Genomic DNA, 18,151 nt, shown 5'->3' on the forward strand with positions numbered 1-18,151 from the left:
ATATATATATATATAATTTACCTTCATCAAAAAATAATCATTTCTTCCCTTCTCAGTGCTCAAAGCCTTCACCAATTAATCCTTTCTCTACTGTATTAGGAGAGGCTAAACTCCTCAAATATAATGGCTCAAACACCACAGAAGGGTGTTCATCTCTCTCTCCTAGGAGCCCAGAGAGGACATTCTGGCACTAGGTTCCAAGTGGGATCAGGGAACTCTGCTTCAGTGACTCGGGGGGGTGCCACTGTCAACTGAGGTGGTGGAGGGGGAGGCGGCATGCAAGAAGTTCATGTGATAAGCTTTTATTGGCCAGGTCTCAAAGCGGCATAAATCACTGCTGCTCACATTCAGCTGAAGAGAACTTAGTTGCATGGCCCAAACTTAAGCACAAGGGATGATGGAAAATGAAAACCTGGGCATCTACAGCCTTAACTATTAGGGAGGAAGAGAAGAGATTACGGTCGACAGCTTGCCGTCTGTCACACCGACTTTGGTGCCAAGGACTCATGGGATGTAAAGGACAAGGGAGGAAAATATTAGAATTACATGTACATTTAACAAAGACTTGGAGAAATTCACTTCCCAAACAAACCACATCTGTAGGATTGGAAGCCTCATGGCAGGTAACACTTCCAAATCATCATGAATTTTTCAGGAAATACTAAGCTGCTATGATTCAGGTGGCGAGTTCCACACATTTTATCTTCTGCGTTCTGTATCTCTTTCCAAAGTCTTAGGCACAACCACTATTGACTTGAAGTTCAATGTTGACATCTGCACTCTCCCTAGCTCTGCTTTTCCAAATTTAGCAAAATGCTTCTGTATCTCTGACCTTTCCACAAAACACGGCAGTGAGATTAAGAAAACACTGGGTCTGGTCCTCCATCCTTAAATGTTGAGAGACGTCCAGTGTAAACAGATGTTTTGTGTTCTACCTCCACAGACCTACCCACATTAGCTATGGGAGGCTAAACAGTAATTACCGTCCTACGGCTTGATTTACAAAGTCTGAATTGAACCACCTATAGGGAAAAATGTAATGGTCTTCCAATTTTTGCTCTACAATTCTAAAACTGAGTTATTCCCAAACTAAATTTGATGACAGATTGCTATACTCAAAATATTAAAAAAACCCTAAAAACTCTAAATCTAAGATCCAAGTAACAGAGAAAATAAAATTACCTGCAAATTCATATATATAAACTTAAGTTTTATCTTAACTTGTTTCAAATTCTAACAGTTTCATTTCTTTCATTAATATAGTAAAATTCACTCTGAAAATAAAGTATCAGCAAACTTCAAAATAATGAAACACTACAGCATGTGTGACTGACAAATATTAACTATTAAATATAATCCTGATTTCTTGGCTTTATATGGGCATATTCTAAATAGATATGTTAAAATTTTTATAGTGTTATTTTTCACAGATTAGGAGAATATAGACATTTAAGTTTAAGGGAAGGTATCATTGAAAAATTTTTAGATGTGGCAAATTTTGTGAAGGAAATGGAATTTTTCATTTCGAAAAGATCTTGCACAACTGCTAATGAAAACTACCCAAGCATGGATCTCAGAGTTGGCACATAAATTATCTTATATTTAAGTGCAAGGCCACACAGCAGAAAAATGAAATCGCAGAAATCTAGAGGTAAAAAAGAATTTAAATTTGCCTTTTCATTTTATTCCTCCTAGGAAATTACATTTTATACCTTCTAAGAAATTATTTTATGGGAATTGCTTAACATTCTTTTCAAGTTTGCTAAAAATGTTTAGGGAATTTTCTTTCTAGCTCTAGAAAGCTCTATCTTTTATGTTTTACTGAAGAACAGTGAGCTACATTTTAATCTCAGTTTTCTTGTTTATAAAAATGGAGAGTTTACATGGAAATAAAAATTTTAAATACAACTGTAAAACAAAATACATAATTTATTCATAAAAATAAGTAATGATCATTTTTCAGGTAACTGTGGAATCTCTAAGTCACGTTGACATGAGCAAGATGAATGTTTCAAAAGTGGGAGAAATAATAAAAGCTACATTTTTTAATTACCTCATCTTTCCAAAAGAAATAAAAATACTGTGTCAGTGCAATTATCTTCTTTGGAATTTCCAAACTCAGACCTTTGCAACTAGTACTTAGATGTTACTTCTTAAGGTAGTAAAACAAGGGCCTTCAGGCAACAGTGTACATCATTATCCTTCCTATGAATAACAGAAAGGAAGGTTCACTGCCAAGGCACAGTCTCATGTTACTTCAGGTCAGCAATTTGAAAATTTACTCTGCAGTAAGGTCTGATTTTCCCAGGGAGGCAAGATTAAATGCCAGATAAAAGATTCACTACTTGACAATTAGAGAAACTGATGCCTACAAGCTGATAATACCCTAAAGAGGTAACTTGAAACAATTATATCAATTATCTAAACACTGTATAATGTATTACCTTTTAGCAGGTGAGAAATAGAGCCATGAGAATGAAAAATGGAAGAAGGGAAAATAAAAACCATTTGTATTAACCAACATTATTTTGATTACTCATCCTTATTAGTTTCTTTAAAAATGGCTTGATATTAAATCAAACCAACACTAATTTTAAAAATAAAGAATAATTAAGCATTTATTTGATTTCAAGTAGGAAGCTGAGCATTTGTTATTATGCCCTACCTGATACTGGCAACAGGGCTAACATTTTTACAAAACACCGAAGAGCAAAAATCTTTTAAATTTAGATTTTTAGGTTGTATTTTCTGGATAAGAATCTTATGAAATTCTGTTTTTATTCCAGCTAAAAAGAGGTTCACATAAGTATTACACTTGGCTTTCTCAAATGGCTTCAGGCTCATTTACAAGCTTCTAAGAAGATAAAAGGGGCAACAGTTTCTTTGCTTGTTGGGTGGTCGAAAGGTTAAATATCAAATTCCAATGTGGGAAAATCCCAAGTACTCTAGGTGAAATGTTTTGATGCTAGGTAAATGTGTCCATGTGGAAATAGACACAGTCTGAAGACCAGCCAATAGTATTTCCCTGGCTGAAATCAAATAGAAAAAAAAGTTGTAAAAAAAAAGAAAAAGTTAACTGACCACTTACTCTAAAGTCTCCACTTGTATTGTTATAGTAGCTTACATTATAAGGTTCTTTACAAGTTTGCAAAGTACTTCCACAAATATCATCTCAACATTGATAGGAGGATGATGTGAGTAAGTCATCTAAGGAGGCAGTATGCAGAGAGGTTTAGCGTGTGTATCTCATCTCTTCTTGCCTATTCAAAGTCTTTGCTCCAGCAATACCTCCCTTGCCCTGCCTACTCTCTCACTATTTTTCCCTCTTCTACTGAACACTTCCCTTCCACTTACACATGTTGGCATTCCTCCAGTCTTAGAAGGCTTCCTCTCCTACCTCTCCATTTAGCTACTCTTCCCTTCCTCCTCACCTTGTCTCCTGCTTTCACTTCCTGTCTCTGACCGCCTCTACCTCAGTAGGTTCTCCCCTCTACCACCCCACTAAAACTACTTATCAAGGTCATAGATGAACTCTTTGTTGCTAAATTCAAAGGTTAATTCTCAGTTTTCATCTTACAGCATCTGACACATTTGATAACTCTTTTTTCCTTAAAATAACTTTCTCAGTTTCCAAGACATCACTTTCCTGATTTTCCTTTTACTCCTCTGGCATTCTTTGTACTTTTGCTGGTACTTCTTTGCCAGTCCTCAGACTCTCTTTTTAAAACCTATAATTACTTCTTTGATGATCTCATCTGGCCTTTACATATTATAAACATACTGACAAATACAAAATTTATACATCTAGCCTTCAGAAATAATATAAATTCCACAAAGGCAGGAATTTTTAAGGGGTACACTTCAGCTTCTCCAGTTTCTTGCTTGTAGCAAGTTCTTCAATATTTGATAAATAAATGAATGCATGAAAGTGGTTGTAAAAACTTACTACAATTATTAAATTATTCCTTTAAAAATTGAAGCATATTAAAAATCAATAATTATCTGGCATTAATGTAATTGGCTTCAGAACTGTGGGGTGGAGAAGGCAATACAGTCAAAAATGTTCAATAATTTGTCTTATATGTGTAACCACTTGAAGACTAGAAAGACTTGAAAGACTAGAAAGACTTGTACAACTTTCAAGCCACCAGAGAGATAGAAAAGAGGGGAAAAAAAAGGACAAATCTAATGTCGGGGCATAAAGAGAAAAAAATTACACATGCTCATGTAATACAGCAAAAACAAATACAGATATGTCAATAAATATGAGTGGGTTAGACTCTCTCATTAAAAAAGAGCAACTCATATATATTTTTTTTTGATTTGGCTCTTTTTTTTAAATTTTTTATGTTAATCACCATACATTACACCATTAGTTTTTGATGTAGTGTTCCATGATTCATTGTTTGTGCATAACACCCAGTGCTCCACGCAGAACGTGCCCTCTTTAATACCCAACACCAGGTTAACCCATCCCCCCACCCCCCTCCCCTCCAGAACCCTCAGTTTGTTTTTCAGAGTCCATCGTCTCTCATGGTTCGGCAACTCATATTTTTAAGAAGCAATATAAACATTCCTTACAAGAGTCAGAGGTAAACATTGCCCCAAATGTTTGAAAATACACAAAATTATGGGCCAAAAGCATTAAATGGGACAAAGAAAAATTCACCAAGAAGACATTACACTAATAAAACAAAACAACTTAAAATTATATGATGGAAAACCTGTTAGAAAAATGCAATTTGACCAACTCACAATCATGGTTGAGATGTCAATACATCTCTACTAGAAATGGGTAGATGAAATGAAGAAACCATGTAAGAAAAAGAATCTGTGTAACAAAACAAATAAGATGCTTATTTGTTTTTAATAAACAAAATATATAAACTGACCATATATTAGTCTTCACAAAAATATCAATAATATAAAAATGTGGAAGTTATTTGGTTCAATGAAATATTCACAGAACATTATAGGGTAGTGAATATAAATTTATGAGGTGTACTTATATCAATGTAGATAAATTTCTTAAATATAATACTAAATAAAAATACAAATTATAAAAGGATACTACCAAATAAGTATATATTACTCAGGGGTACACTCATTTGTAATAAAATTATGAAAACATTCATGGGAATGATAAAAATCAAATTTAGAATGGTGGTTATCTCTTTGGGGAAGAGAGAATTATGATAGAGGTATATATGTTGATGGTTTATTTTTTAAGCTGTCCAGTGTATATATAGCTATGCATTATATTATTACCTATTTATTGTATTTTTGAAAGTAAGATATATGTTGTTTTTAAAAGAGAAATCATTCAGGTTTTATTCCTTGCCTCATATGGAAAAATGCTAAAATTTATCAGCAAAGAAATGAACATAAAAAAAACCACTTTGGAAAATTTGAGATACACTACTATACAATTAGACAATTCTTGGGTTAAAGAAGAAACGAAAACTGAGAATACAAAGCTTTTGAAAATAAATGACACTTAGGGACTCACAAACAGCAATCTGTGTAATTTGGTCAAAGCCATTACTAACATGGGAAAATTAATATCCTTAAGTATATTTTTTAAAAAATAATAATTTAGGGGCGCCTGGGTGGTTCAGTTGTTAAGCATCTGCCTTTGGCTCAGGTCACAATGGGATTGAGCCCCACATCAGGCTCCCTACTCCGTGGGAAGCCTGCTTCTCCCTCTCCCACTCCCCCTGCTTGTGTTCTCTCTCTCGCTGTCTCTCTCTCTCTGTCAAATATAAATAAAATCTTTAAAAAAAGTAAATAAAAAATTAAAAAAGAATTTAAATATATGTATTCAACTCAAGAAGCCAAAGAAAGGATAAGATAAATTTGAAGAAAACAGAAGAGAATAATCCATAAAGATAAAAGCAGAAGTAAACAATAAAACAGTAAATGAATTTAATTTAAAAAAAGTAGTATCTGAAAAGACCAATAAAATAGACAAACCCCTATCAAATCTGATTTGAAAAAAGAACTGAAAATGAAATAAACAATATTGAACACAAATTACAGTATATCCAGAGTTTGGAAGAGTACCCAATTATAAGACAAGAATCAGAAATCTATAGTATATTGATATAGTAACATTTTAATATAATACATCAATGAGTAGTAGTCTATGGCCATTAAAAAGGATATTGTAGATCAGGAGGTGGTACTTGTGTAAGATTTACAGGACACATAGCTTGGTGAGAAAAAAACAAGTTAAGAAAGAATGGGCAAAAAAAGACAGAAACCAAGGTCATGCTTTAAAGAAACATACACACACGTATAGACTTTAGAAAAAGCTGTGGAATGCTACATTACTTTTTAAAAAGCAAACAGCACATATATTATTAGCCTCATTTCACAAAAGAGCTACTAGCCTAGTCTAGAGAATCCTTCATCACTGTCATACAGACAGCAACTGAGTCTATGACCAAATCCAGAGTTCTTCCGCATTGCACAAGTTGGCATTTTGGAATAAAACTGCATTGGTTTTGTAATCCTTCAGGCCTATGTTCAAATGCCAACTCCACCACTTCCTAGTTAGGTAACCTTGAGAAAAATAATCTCTCTGACCGTTAGCATTTTCAATTGTAAAAAATGGGCAAATAAAAACCAACTCCACAAACTGTAAAGATTAAATGAAAACTAAATGAGAACACTTCCTTCTCCGTTGGCCAATAGAATCAGTTCATCAAGAGTGTCTACTCTATTGATCAGCAGGTCCAGAAACAGTTTTTGGCAGCTCAGCTCCATGTATAAAGTTTGAGGTATCAAATGCCTTTGTGGTACTATAAGTTGGAAGTTCTTTAAATGTGTCCATGATGATAAAACCATTCCAACGGCCTGGCATTTCCTTGAGGCTCCCATCTGCCTTTACCACCTTTCTCTCAGTCTTCCTGGCTCAGTTCCAAACATCTAGATTATACGGTATGTGGTATTCTATTTATTTCTTAAGAGTGATGGCTGACCCTTCATGACAGAATTTCTAGCTATGCACTGAGCCACAGTCTTCTAGGTCTGGTGACATGACTCCCAAGATAGTTTTTCTAGACTGCAACCGGAAGGAATAAACATAACACATCATTAAAAGTTTGGACTATTTTACCCTAAATGAATCACCTTGAACTTACCCAACTCTATTAGCTTGGGCTGCCATAACAAAATACCATAGACTGGATGGCTTAAACAACAGAAATTTATTTTCTTACAGTTCTAGAAGGTACAAGTCCAAGATCAAAGCATGTTAAGTTTCTGGTAAAAGCTCTCTTTTTGGCTTGCAGATGGCACCTTCTTTCCATATCCTCACATGGTCTTTCCTCAGTGTGTGGGCACATTAAGAAAGTGTGAGTGAGCTCCCTGATGTCTTTTCTTATAAGGACACTAATCCTATCAGATCAGGAGCCTACCTTTATGACCTCATTTAACCTTGTACTTCCTTGGAGGTCCCATTTTCAAATACAGCCACACTAGACATTAGAGTTTTAACACATGAATTTTCAGGGGACACATTCAGTCCATAACACCAACCACAGTGACTCATCTGCCCTTTTCCTCTACTCATTTATACAGGTCTTAAAAATGCTCTGGCAGATCACTTCCCTCAAGCTGGAATTTTATTGTCTGGAAGAACTTGAATACCTGGAGATTTTACTATGTGTCCTCTTTTGGATCCTTTATAAACAAACAAACAAACAAACAAACATTCAGTAAGATGAGTCCTAGAGTCCTTGGCCTACCTGTACCCCAATGGAAGGTCACAACTTGAAGTTCCCTGCCCACCAACCAGCCTTGGTCTACTTGCATCATAGTGGGGGATCTCCTGCACGCCAGTTCTATCTCATGGTTCCCTGTCTGTCAACTGGCCCAATGCACACCAGCAGGCAGTTTCCAGGTAGCCAGTCCTAGCTATGTTTTCGGGTCCGCCAGCCTCAGCCCAGCAACTGTGGGAAAAAAGCTCTAGCTGTGAATACGCCTTTTTTAACAAGGACTAAATCCCAATCTAGGGAGGGAGCCCCCCTTCCAAGTTTGTTCTTTCCTTAGGTTTTCTCCCTCAGCCCTAGAATATTCTTTTGAATTTTGATTCCTTCTTAGTAGCTAAGCTCTTGTAAAGAGTGAACAGTTCTTCATATTGAACCTTATCTGTTCAAATTACTGTGTGGTTTCCATCTTCTGCCTGGCCGCTGACACAGAAGAGCTTGAGATGAGTGTCACTGGGTGTTTCACAGTGCCCCAGGAACAAGCAGAACAGAGGCACACCAGAGTCAGAGAAAGAAGCCTCTTCTGCCTACAGTGTGCCCGCTGCACAGTCTACTGGCAAAAAAGAAACGTTTGTAAGTTCCAACGCCAGCATTACAAGCAGATGCAATGAAGGGCAGACTCGAAGCTGAGGCAATAATCTGATACCTAGCATCGTAATCTTGCTGCTATCCATACACAGTCGTTATTTAGCTACATTTAAAAAAAAAAAAAGTTAACACATACCAAGACCTTCTTATGTGCCTGACCATTTTAAGCTCTCTTTTTTTTTTTTAAACTTTTTTTTTTAATGCTTTAGAGATTTATTTATTTATTTATTTATTGAGAGAGACAGAGAGAGAGAATGGTAGAGAGCATGAGAGAGAGGAAGGTCAGAGGGAGAAGCAGACTCCCCGCTGAGCAGGGAGCCCGACGCGGGACTCGATCCCGGGACTCCAGGATCATGACCTGAGCCGAAGGCAGTCGCCCAACCAACTGAGCCACCCAGGCGCCCCATTTTAAGCTCTCTTAATAATCCTGTAATGTGGGATGCCCGGGTGGCTCAGTCAGTTAACATGCCTTTGGCTCAAGTCATGATCCCAGGGTCAGTCATGATCCCAGGGTCGCGCTCCCTGCTCAGTGGGGAGCCTGCTTCTCCCTCTGCCTGCCGCTCCCCCTGCTTGTACTCTCTCTCTCTGACAAATAAATAAAGTCTTAAAAAAAAATAATCCTGTAATGTAGGGACCATTACTAACCCTACTTTACAGATGAGGGAAATGAGGCATGTATATTTAATTAGCTTTGGCAAGGTTCTTGAGTAAAAGAGCTGAGATTCATAGCTAGGTATTCTGATTCTAAAGACCACACTCTCAACCACATGCTATATTAATTTTTGTTTCCATTGCTAGGACAAAAACAAGCTTTAGAACTTGAAGAAATTTGTTCCTTTTCTGGAGGCCACTTCCCCCACTGATCCAACACACCATTAGCATGGGACAGCTTCCTCTTATGCTCCTGGGCACAGCATCACCCTTTAGACTAGAAAGCTGGTGGGCACTGAGGAAGAAACAAAACAAGAAGAAAGTGGAGGAGGTGCTAGAGGATGAGGAAGAAGAATATGTGGTGTAAAAATTTCCCAAACATCAAGAGGAAAAGGCAAAGTAGACTACCTCCTAAAGTGGAAGGGGTCGTCAGATGTGGACAACACATGGGAGCCAGAAGAGAACCCGGGCTGTCCTGACCTCATTGCCGAGTTCCTACAGTCACAGAAAACGGCACATAGGACAGAGAAATTATAGGAAGGCAAGCGCAAAATTGACTCTGATTCTGAAAATAAGGGAGAGAACAAACCAAAGAAGAAAGAAGAGTCAGAAAAGCCATGAGGCTTTGCCCAGGGTCTGGAGCTGGAGCTTATTAATGGAGCTACAGACTCTGGTGCAGAGCTCATGTTCTTGATGAAATGAAAAAATCTGATGAGGATGACCTGGTCCCTTCCAAGGAAGCCAATGTCAAGTGTCCACAGGGGTCATATCCTTCTACGAGGAAAGTCTGATGTGGCATTCCTACCTCTCAGAAGATGGTGACAAAAAAGATGACAAGAATTAACTCTCCTGCGTACTAGCCCCTGTCACATCTAACTGTGGGTTTCAAGTGGAGAGGGAAGGAGTTCTACTTGTCTTGACACCACAGAGGTGGCTTGAGGAGATGTCCTTTGAAGAGTCAGTACAGTACTTAGAGCCGCCCAAAGGAATATAAAGCCTTTCCAGCTGTGTGGTTTGCATACCCATCCCAGTGGAGGGGAAGGAGGAGAAGTGCAGCAAGGCAGCTCATTCTGAACTTTGCTGAGAAAAGCAGAATGCCTTGCATGAAGGACAAAACTTGCAGAATGGGTGTATAGGAGAGCAAACGACACTGTAGCTCTTCAAAGAGCATGTCCACAACATACAGCCTGCTTTCCGAAAGTGTTCATTGCATTTTTACAGTGTGGTGTGTATGTAGTTTCTGGGGATCACTGGTGTAATATTTAGGGGTAGGAGGGATGGAGTAGGAAGGAAGGGAGACAGGTAGAATCATTTTTGTTAAAATTTGGGGCCTGATTGGGAAAATGGTGAAACATTGGAAAGAACAACCTGACGATGATTTGGTTTTATGTCCAGAATATTTTATCTTTTAAAAAAAAAAAGTCACTGGCAACCTAAATGAAGACTGTGAGAGACTGTTTAAAAGCTGTGAATACCTGAAACTTCTAAGTCAGTGTGTCCCCTGCCTGAGCTCAATGCTGCTCCCAACAAAGGACTACGGCAGTTAGCAGCTGTCATTTGTAGAATGGAAACTGGTTAAGAAGGGAAAGTTTTATTGGAACATATGCCAGGCGACTGTTCTGTCTTAGAGATGCTAACCCTTGACGTTGACAAGACCCTTTCTTTTTCAATTATAAAGTTACAAATATCAGTTTGTTCATCCAAGCAACGGGCTGAGGTATTTGAGGAGGGGAAGAGGGTGGAATGGAAGGTGGGAGAGTAGGGAAGGAAAGGCCCATGCTCTTAGAATGGAAAACTCTGGGAGCCTCTCTGCTTTTTGAACTGTGAACTCTGAAACCACTGGTGGTGGCACTGACAGCACAAGTTCACAGGAGCACGTTGAGTGGGAGGATTTCAAAAGCCCTGGTCTCAGGAGAAGACGAAGCTTTCATACTGGGGTAATGGTTCACTTGTGCTATGGTGAGCGCTGTGAGTTGTGTAAGACTGTTGAATCCCAGACCTGTACCTCTGAAACAAATAATACAATATATGTTAAAAAAAAAAAAAGAAGAAGAAGATAGCAGGAGGGGAAGAATGAAGGGGGGAAATCGGAGGGGGAGACGAACCATGAGAGACTGTGGACTCTGAGAAACAAACTGAGGGTTCTAGAGGGGAGAGGCGTGGGGGGTGGGTTAGCCCGGTGATGGGTATTAAAGAGGGCATGTACTGAATGGAGCACTGGATGTTATACACAAACAATGAATCATGGAACACTACATCAAAAACTAATGACGTAATGTATGCTGATTAACATAACATAATAATAATAAAAAAAAAAACACAAAACAAAACGAAGTTTTTCTAATCCCAGGAATTACCTAATACCCAAAATGCTGTCTTGGATCATGAGATACATCAGTTCTCGACATTGTCTAGACCTGTACCTAAAAATCCACTGTAAAATCTTCTTAGGCATGTGTTAGGTTTCTGTGAAAACTTTGTTTAAATGTAAACTTTGTACCACATTGTCAGTTTTTGTCTTAAAACTATAGATTAAAAAAAAAGTGAAGAGAAACTCTATTAGAAGCTAAAGTTCTTGGGGCGCCTGGGTGGCTCAGTTGTTAAGCGTCTGCCTTCGGCTCAGGTCATGATCCCAGGGTCCTGGGATCAAGCCCCGCATCGGGCTCCCTGCTCCGCAGAAAGCCTGCTTCTCCCTCTCCCACTCCCCCTGCTTGTGTTCCCTTTCTCACCGTGTCTCTCTCTGTCAAATAAATAAATAAAATCTTAAAAAAAACCAGAAAGAAGCTAAAGTTCTTTAATATTGCTATTAAAAAAGACAGCACACTTAGATAGTATTTATCTCTGAAAGGAAACTATAAACAAATATGTCAAAATGTTAACAAGCATTAATTCTGAATGCTGGAATATATAGTTCACCCTTGAACACAGGTTTGAACTGCACAGGTCCATTGATCCATGGATTTTTTTTTTCAATAAATACAGTACAGTGCTGTAAATGTATTTTCTCTTCCTTATGATCTTAATATTTTTTCTCTAGCTTATCTTGTTTTAAGAATAAAATAAGGTGTATGTATATTGTAATAATACGCATATAATACATACCACATACAAAACAGGTGTTAATCAACTGTTTATATTATCAGTAAAGCTTCTGGTCAACAGTAAGCTATTAATAGTTAAGTTGGGGGGAGTCAAAAGTTATACATGGATTTTTGATTGCACAGAGGGTTGGTGCCCATAGACCTGCATTATTCAAGGGTCAACTGTATAATTTTATATACCTTTTAAATTTGACAAAAACAACTTTAAAAAGAGAATATAAGAAAAAAGCACGATTAAAAGGTATACAATCTTAAAAATAATTCAATTTTTCAGTTGTAGAAATTATTATTGAAAAGGATATATAAGTTTTAAAAATCATGTAATATTACCTAGTTTTGGCAGTTTATTCCCATTACGTTGACATTTTATTTTCAGAGAGAACTTAAATGTCCCTGAATTTAACATGAATGAAAGCTGAAAAGGCATTATCTGGGACAAAGTTTATAATACTGGTGTTTTAATTTATAAAACGGATTTAAAATATATATACAAAAGAATATTACTCAGCCATAAGAAAGAATGAAATCTTGCCATTTGCAAATGGAGCTAGAGGTATAATGCTAAGCAAAATAAGTCAGAGAAAGACAAATACCATGTGATTTCACTCATATGTGGAATTTAAGAAACAAAACAAACAAGCAAAGGGGGAAAAAAGAAAAAGAGAGAGAGAGAGAGAGAGAGAGAAATTAAGAAAGAGACAAGACTATAGAAAATAAACTGATGGTTACCAGAGGGGAGATGGGTGGGAGATGGGTGAAACAGGTGACAGGGATTAAGGAGTGCACTTGTCGCGATAAGCACTGGGTGATGTATAGAATTGTTGAATCACTATATTGTACACCTGAAATTAATATAACACTATATGCTAATTAACTGGAATTAAAATAAAAACTTAAAAAAATTAAGTTTAGAGAGGATTAAAAAGATGGGAACATTTAAAGCAACAAGTTATAATCAAATAAAATATTAGGAAAAATAAAGTGATTTTAAGATTAAACAACTATTATAGCTAAAATGGACCTTACAAATTCAAATCAATCATCCCTACCTATGACATTTCATAGAATAATAACCCTGAAAGGTTAAATGACTCAGTTACTGTTACAAAGACAGATGGTGGCAGAGCCCTAAAACTGAACCTCTCTACACACATCTCATTTGAGATATAAACATTTTTAAAGGTATAATTAATATGAACTAACTTCTGTTCTCAAGGTTTTATACTTGGAGAATTTTATGTGGGGATTCAATTTTATTATCTAAGAAAGTCTGAAATACTTCCATCTAGAAGTTACCTATGAGGGAAGATAAAAAAGCTGATGCTCAAGGAAACAGATTAAGTTCTTCTCTATCTCCAAATACAGAACTATGCAGTGCGTATTTGCAGGAACCATAGCAAGTTCATAAATTTCTAGCAGATTACAGAGTATATACCTGGAAAGTGGCTCTTGATCAGGCTCAAAGAGGAGGTGGTTGTAGAGATTAGGCCAATGAATTTCTCCTACCACAAGGAAACCTGTAAGACTTGAGGTAGGAAAGCAGATTCTCCTTCAGGTTTCATCAGTGCAGTAAGATTATTTTTGCAGACGGAAATTTACTTAGATTACCTGAGGACAATATAAAATCTACACGTTATATATGATATACATACTTTCAATTAAAATTCCTATTTAAACTTGAGGAGTTATCAGTTCTTATAAGAGAATTAAAAAGTTAAGGATATGATGTTTGAAGTAATTGGTGGTACAAAAATATATTAATTGTATCAATGAAGTCATTCTTCTTTCTAAGCATACAGCTAGAGTACATTTCCCAGTATCTCTGGCACTTAGATGTGGCCGTACGACTCAGTGTAGAAAATGTACTATGAATGGCAGTGATGCCTGCCATTTCCAGGCCTGGCCCATTAAACCTTCCCACAAGAAGGCTCCCTCTATGCTCCATCACCCCTTTTTGGCTAACTGGTATGGTGACACCCTGAGTAACCTTGGAAACCACTTGTTGAAGATGGCAGAGTCACCATCTCTCTAGATGTCTGAATGACAGCATGGAGGAGAGCCACATGCAGGAGTCTTCCTATCAACCTGTACACAACCCAAGAATTATTACATAAACAATAAGTAAGCTTTTATCAGGTTAATCCACTGAAACTTGAGGGTCTACGTGTTAGTACAAACTAGCCTACCCTAGGGGCACCTGGGTGGCTCAGTCGGTTAAGCATCTGTCTTCAGCTCAGGTCATGATCCTGGAGTCCCAGGATCGAACCCCGCATGAGCAAGGAGCCTGCTTCTCCCTCTCCCCCTGCTCCTCCCCCTGCTTGCGCACGTGCGCACTCTCTCTTTCGCTCTCTCTAATAAGTAAAAAAATCTTTAAAACTAGCCTACCCTAATAAAATCCTATTTGAATCTAATTCTGTATGTTAAATTGACCCTGAATCTTGGAAATGATGTGAATGTCCTGACAAGAAGCAGAAAATGAAAGCTTATAATTAGACAATCTGATGTTACTTTTTTTTTAAGATTTTATTTATTTATTTATTTATTTATTTATTTATTTGAGAGAGAGAGAGAGAGAAAGAGACAGCAGGGGGATGGGGAGAGGGAGAGACAATCTCAAGCAGACTCCTCGCTGAGCACAGAGCCCAACGTGGCTTTGGATCTCATAACCCTGAGATCATGACCTGAGCCAAAATCAAGAGTCAGGTGCTTAACTAAGTCACCTAGGTGTGCCAAAAATCTGGTATTTCTTTCTGGAGAAGAGTACATTGTAGGACTGTGTTACATTCTAAAAATTAAGGAGAAGCTATCCAAGGATTTTATGTGGCCAAGGGTGGAATGTTTACTTTTTCAAGAATCTTCCTTCATCAGTAAAAACTGGTCTTAAACATACTCCCAAGTTTAACATTCCTGTGGAACGAAATAAATGTGGTCAGCTGTCTTTTATCAACCAATTTTATTTATTTTTATATTTTTGTCACTGAGATGGTGAAGGCACTCTGATCTTCTCTGCCACCAACTTCACTTAGGCATTAATACCTGCCAAATAAATCACTGATGCTGATGGAGGTAGATATGCCCTGGTTTTATCACTTAACCACCTTGCCAATGGCAACTTGTAGGCATTCCTACTCACTTTTAAAGAGGACTCTGAAACATAACTCATGGTTTTCCTCATCACCCCAAATCAAGTCAGAGAGAACGTTGGCCCATTTAATAACTTAGTCTCAAAGCTCTCTGACTTCCCAACTTCAAAATTCAAGGAAAAAATTCTATCACCACACTACATTATCACCTAGAACTGCTCCATCTCTTAGGCTACTGGGCACTGCTAGAGAAAAATCATGGACTCCAAACTCCTTTCCCTAGTTTTGCAGGAAGATACCTTTATTCCTATGGAGCTAAAAGTGAGAGAAAGATAAAGGCAAATTTAGTTCTGAGGAAGTAAGAAACTGAGCAAATTTACTTCTGATAGATCATTTTCTCTGTGAAAATGGAGGTCATTTGCTTGAGACAGAACAAAGTGAGGTGTGCTGCAGGTAGAATGAAACACATTTTGAAGTAGCTGTTGTAGGGTTAGAAATGGAGGTATCAGGGACATCTAAAAAGATTGTTAAACATGTCTTCTTGTCACAGGTTTCTGTTTCCCAAGAGTTTATACCTAGATAGAATTTCTGAGTTATTAGGCATGTGAATCTTCAATTTACTATATAATGACAACCTGTTTCCCAAAGATTTGTACTCCTACCAACAGAGTATGAGAATTTTTGTTGCCAAAAGTTGTCAATTTTTTTTTAAATTTTACCCATCTAATTGGTAAAAAATGGTGCTTCATTATGGTTATGATTGCATTTCCCTATTATTAGTGATGATCATCTTTTCACGTGTTTGGTCTTCTGAGTATCATTCTCTTGAATGGCCTGTTCAAACCCCCCTGTCCATTTTTCTATTGTGTTGTCTTTTTTAAAAAATGATTTGCAGGGCACCTGGGTGGCTCAGTTGGTTAAGCATGTGCCTTCAGCTCAGGTCATGATCTTAGGGTCCCAGAATCAAGCCCCACATCGGGCTCCCTGCTCTGCGGGGTATCTGTTCCTCCTCTCCCTCTGTCCCTCCCCCAGCTCATGCTCTCTCTCACTCACTCTCTCTCAAATGAATAAAATCTTTAAAAAATAAATAAAGAATAAAAAATGATCTATAGATCATTACTATTTATTCTGGATATTCTTTGCAAGTGCTACATATTGTAAGTATCTTCTGCCATTCCAAGACTTCTATTTTATTAGAAATTTTTGTTTTAATGAAGTGAAATGTAGCAGTATTTTCCATTCTAGATTGTGCTGTTTGTTTTGTTTTGAAAATCCTCCCCCGCATAGGGCCAAAATTTTATCTTCATATATATTCCTCTAAATATCTTGAGGGTTTTTTTTTCTTAAATCACATTTAGGACTCTAATCGACCTCGATTATTACAGCATGAGGTAGACATCTAATTTTATTTTTGTTTCCCACATAGAACACTTAACCTTTAATCAAGCCTTATTGTCTTCCATACCACTATAGTTCAATATTTGAGGACCACCTTGTTTTAACTCTTTTCAACATAGTAATAATTACTATTTTTGTTGTAGTATGTAGTCAATGCTTAAGAATTACTTCATTTTTTTACCAATTTTTGTATTCACCATTCCTTCTTGAATTTTACCCTTCATTTTATGTTCATGTGTTCCTCATAACCATTCTTTAGTAATTCTTTCAGTGATGATCTGAAGCTGTCCCAATCTTATAAAAATGATTTTATCCTCATTCCTAAATGACAATTTACCTAGGTATAGAAATCTAAGATGGCAATTATTTTCTCTCAGCATTTTGAAGACATATTATACTACCTTCTGACTTCTATCCAGTGTTACAAATCAGTCTTCAATCGGGCCAGCTACTATCCCTTTGTACAAATCTGTCCTGCTTCTCTTTATCTTTGATTTTACAGTTTTACTACAATCTGGCTAACTACAGATTTCTTATTATTTATCCCACCCAGGACAGTTTATGCTTCCTAAATCTTGGGATTACCATCTTTGTTCCTTTCTGGGAACTGTTCAACCATTTCTCTTAGAATATTGCCTCTCTCATTCTCAGTCTGTATCTCCTGATAGACAAATTTTATTATTTATTTTTTGAAGATTTTATTTATTTGACAGAGAGAGACACAGCGAGAGAGGGAACACAAGCAGGGGGAGTGGGAGAGGGAGAAGCAGGCTTCCCGCGGAGCAGGGAGCCCAATGCGGGGCTCGATCCCAGGACCCTGGGATCATGACCTGAGCCGAAGGCAGACGCTTAACAACTGAGCCACCCAGGTGCCCCCTGATAGACAAATTTTAGATTCAGTCTATTTTTAATGTCTATTAAATTCCCCTTAATATTTACCATTTCTTTAAAAGTGTTACATTCTGTGTAGTTTCTTTAAAATTATTGTCCAGATTACTAATTGCTTCTTCAATTACATCTTATATGCTGCCTTAACTATCCAGCCTTCAAGGACTATATTTTACATGTCTAGAAATTCTTTACTGATTCTTTTTCATACTGATTTTTCATTATCTTTAATCATTTTGAATACACTTAACTTACAGATTCAACCAAATTATCCTTTTTGTTAGGAATCCACTCAGTTTATTAACTCTTCTTTAATAAAACTTCATATATTTGTACTTTGGGATTATGAGCTTACCCTCTTCCATATCTTTTCTGTAGGAATTACATATGGCCAGTGTTCACGGTATTTCCTCCAAACAAGTTTTCTATTTCTTTCTGTCAGTGACATCAGCTTTTTCTCTGTTTGGGTAGTGTAAGTTCTAACTCTGAACCCATATGAGGTAGTGAGGGACCATGTTTATACATTCTCAGAAGATTTTTTTTTCCACTTGGAGTCCAGGCAGACATCTTCAGGTTTCCCTGTCATCACACTAGGAGAATGACTTTTTCTAGGCCATTCTTTTGAAGAGGGCTCTGGGTGTCTCAATTTCAACTTCCCAAGGTCTTGTTT

At 37.2% G+C, this 18,151-nt stretch overlaps 1 protein-coding gene and 1 pseudogene across 4 annotated transcripts in view; one reads left to right on the forward strand and one right to left on the reverse strand.

The window, feature by feature from the left end:
- Positions 1-18,151, reverse strand: part of MICU3 (mitochondrial calcium uptake family member 3) — a 104,830-nt gene that overhangs the window by 73,947 nt on the left and 12,732 nt on the right. Inside the window, exon 1 of one of the 4 annotated variants that reach the window (XM_073902371.1) lies at positions 13,548-13,673. The exons of the other annotated variants lie outside the window; for them this stretch is intronic. The gene's annotated coding sequence lies outside the window, so the exon portion shown is untranslated. Of the gene's footprint in view, positions 1-13,547; positions 13,674-18,151 lie in introns of those variants that run through there. 4 annotated transcript variants of the gene reach the window in all.
- Positions 9,241-9,855, forward strand: LOC112834443 (chromobox protein homolog 1 pseudogene; annotated as a pseudogene).

The sequence above is a fragment of the Callorhinus ursinus genome, unplaced genomic scaffold (genome assembly GCF_003265705.2).
Source record: "Callorhinus ursinus isolate GAN/ISIS: 27379988/994484 unplaced genomic scaffold, GSC_fseal_2.0 scaffold17, whole genome shotgun sequence".
In the NCBI taxonomy this organism is placed as follows: Eukaryota; Metazoa; Chordata; class Mammalia; order Carnivora; family Otariidae; genus Callorhinus; species Callorhinus ursinus.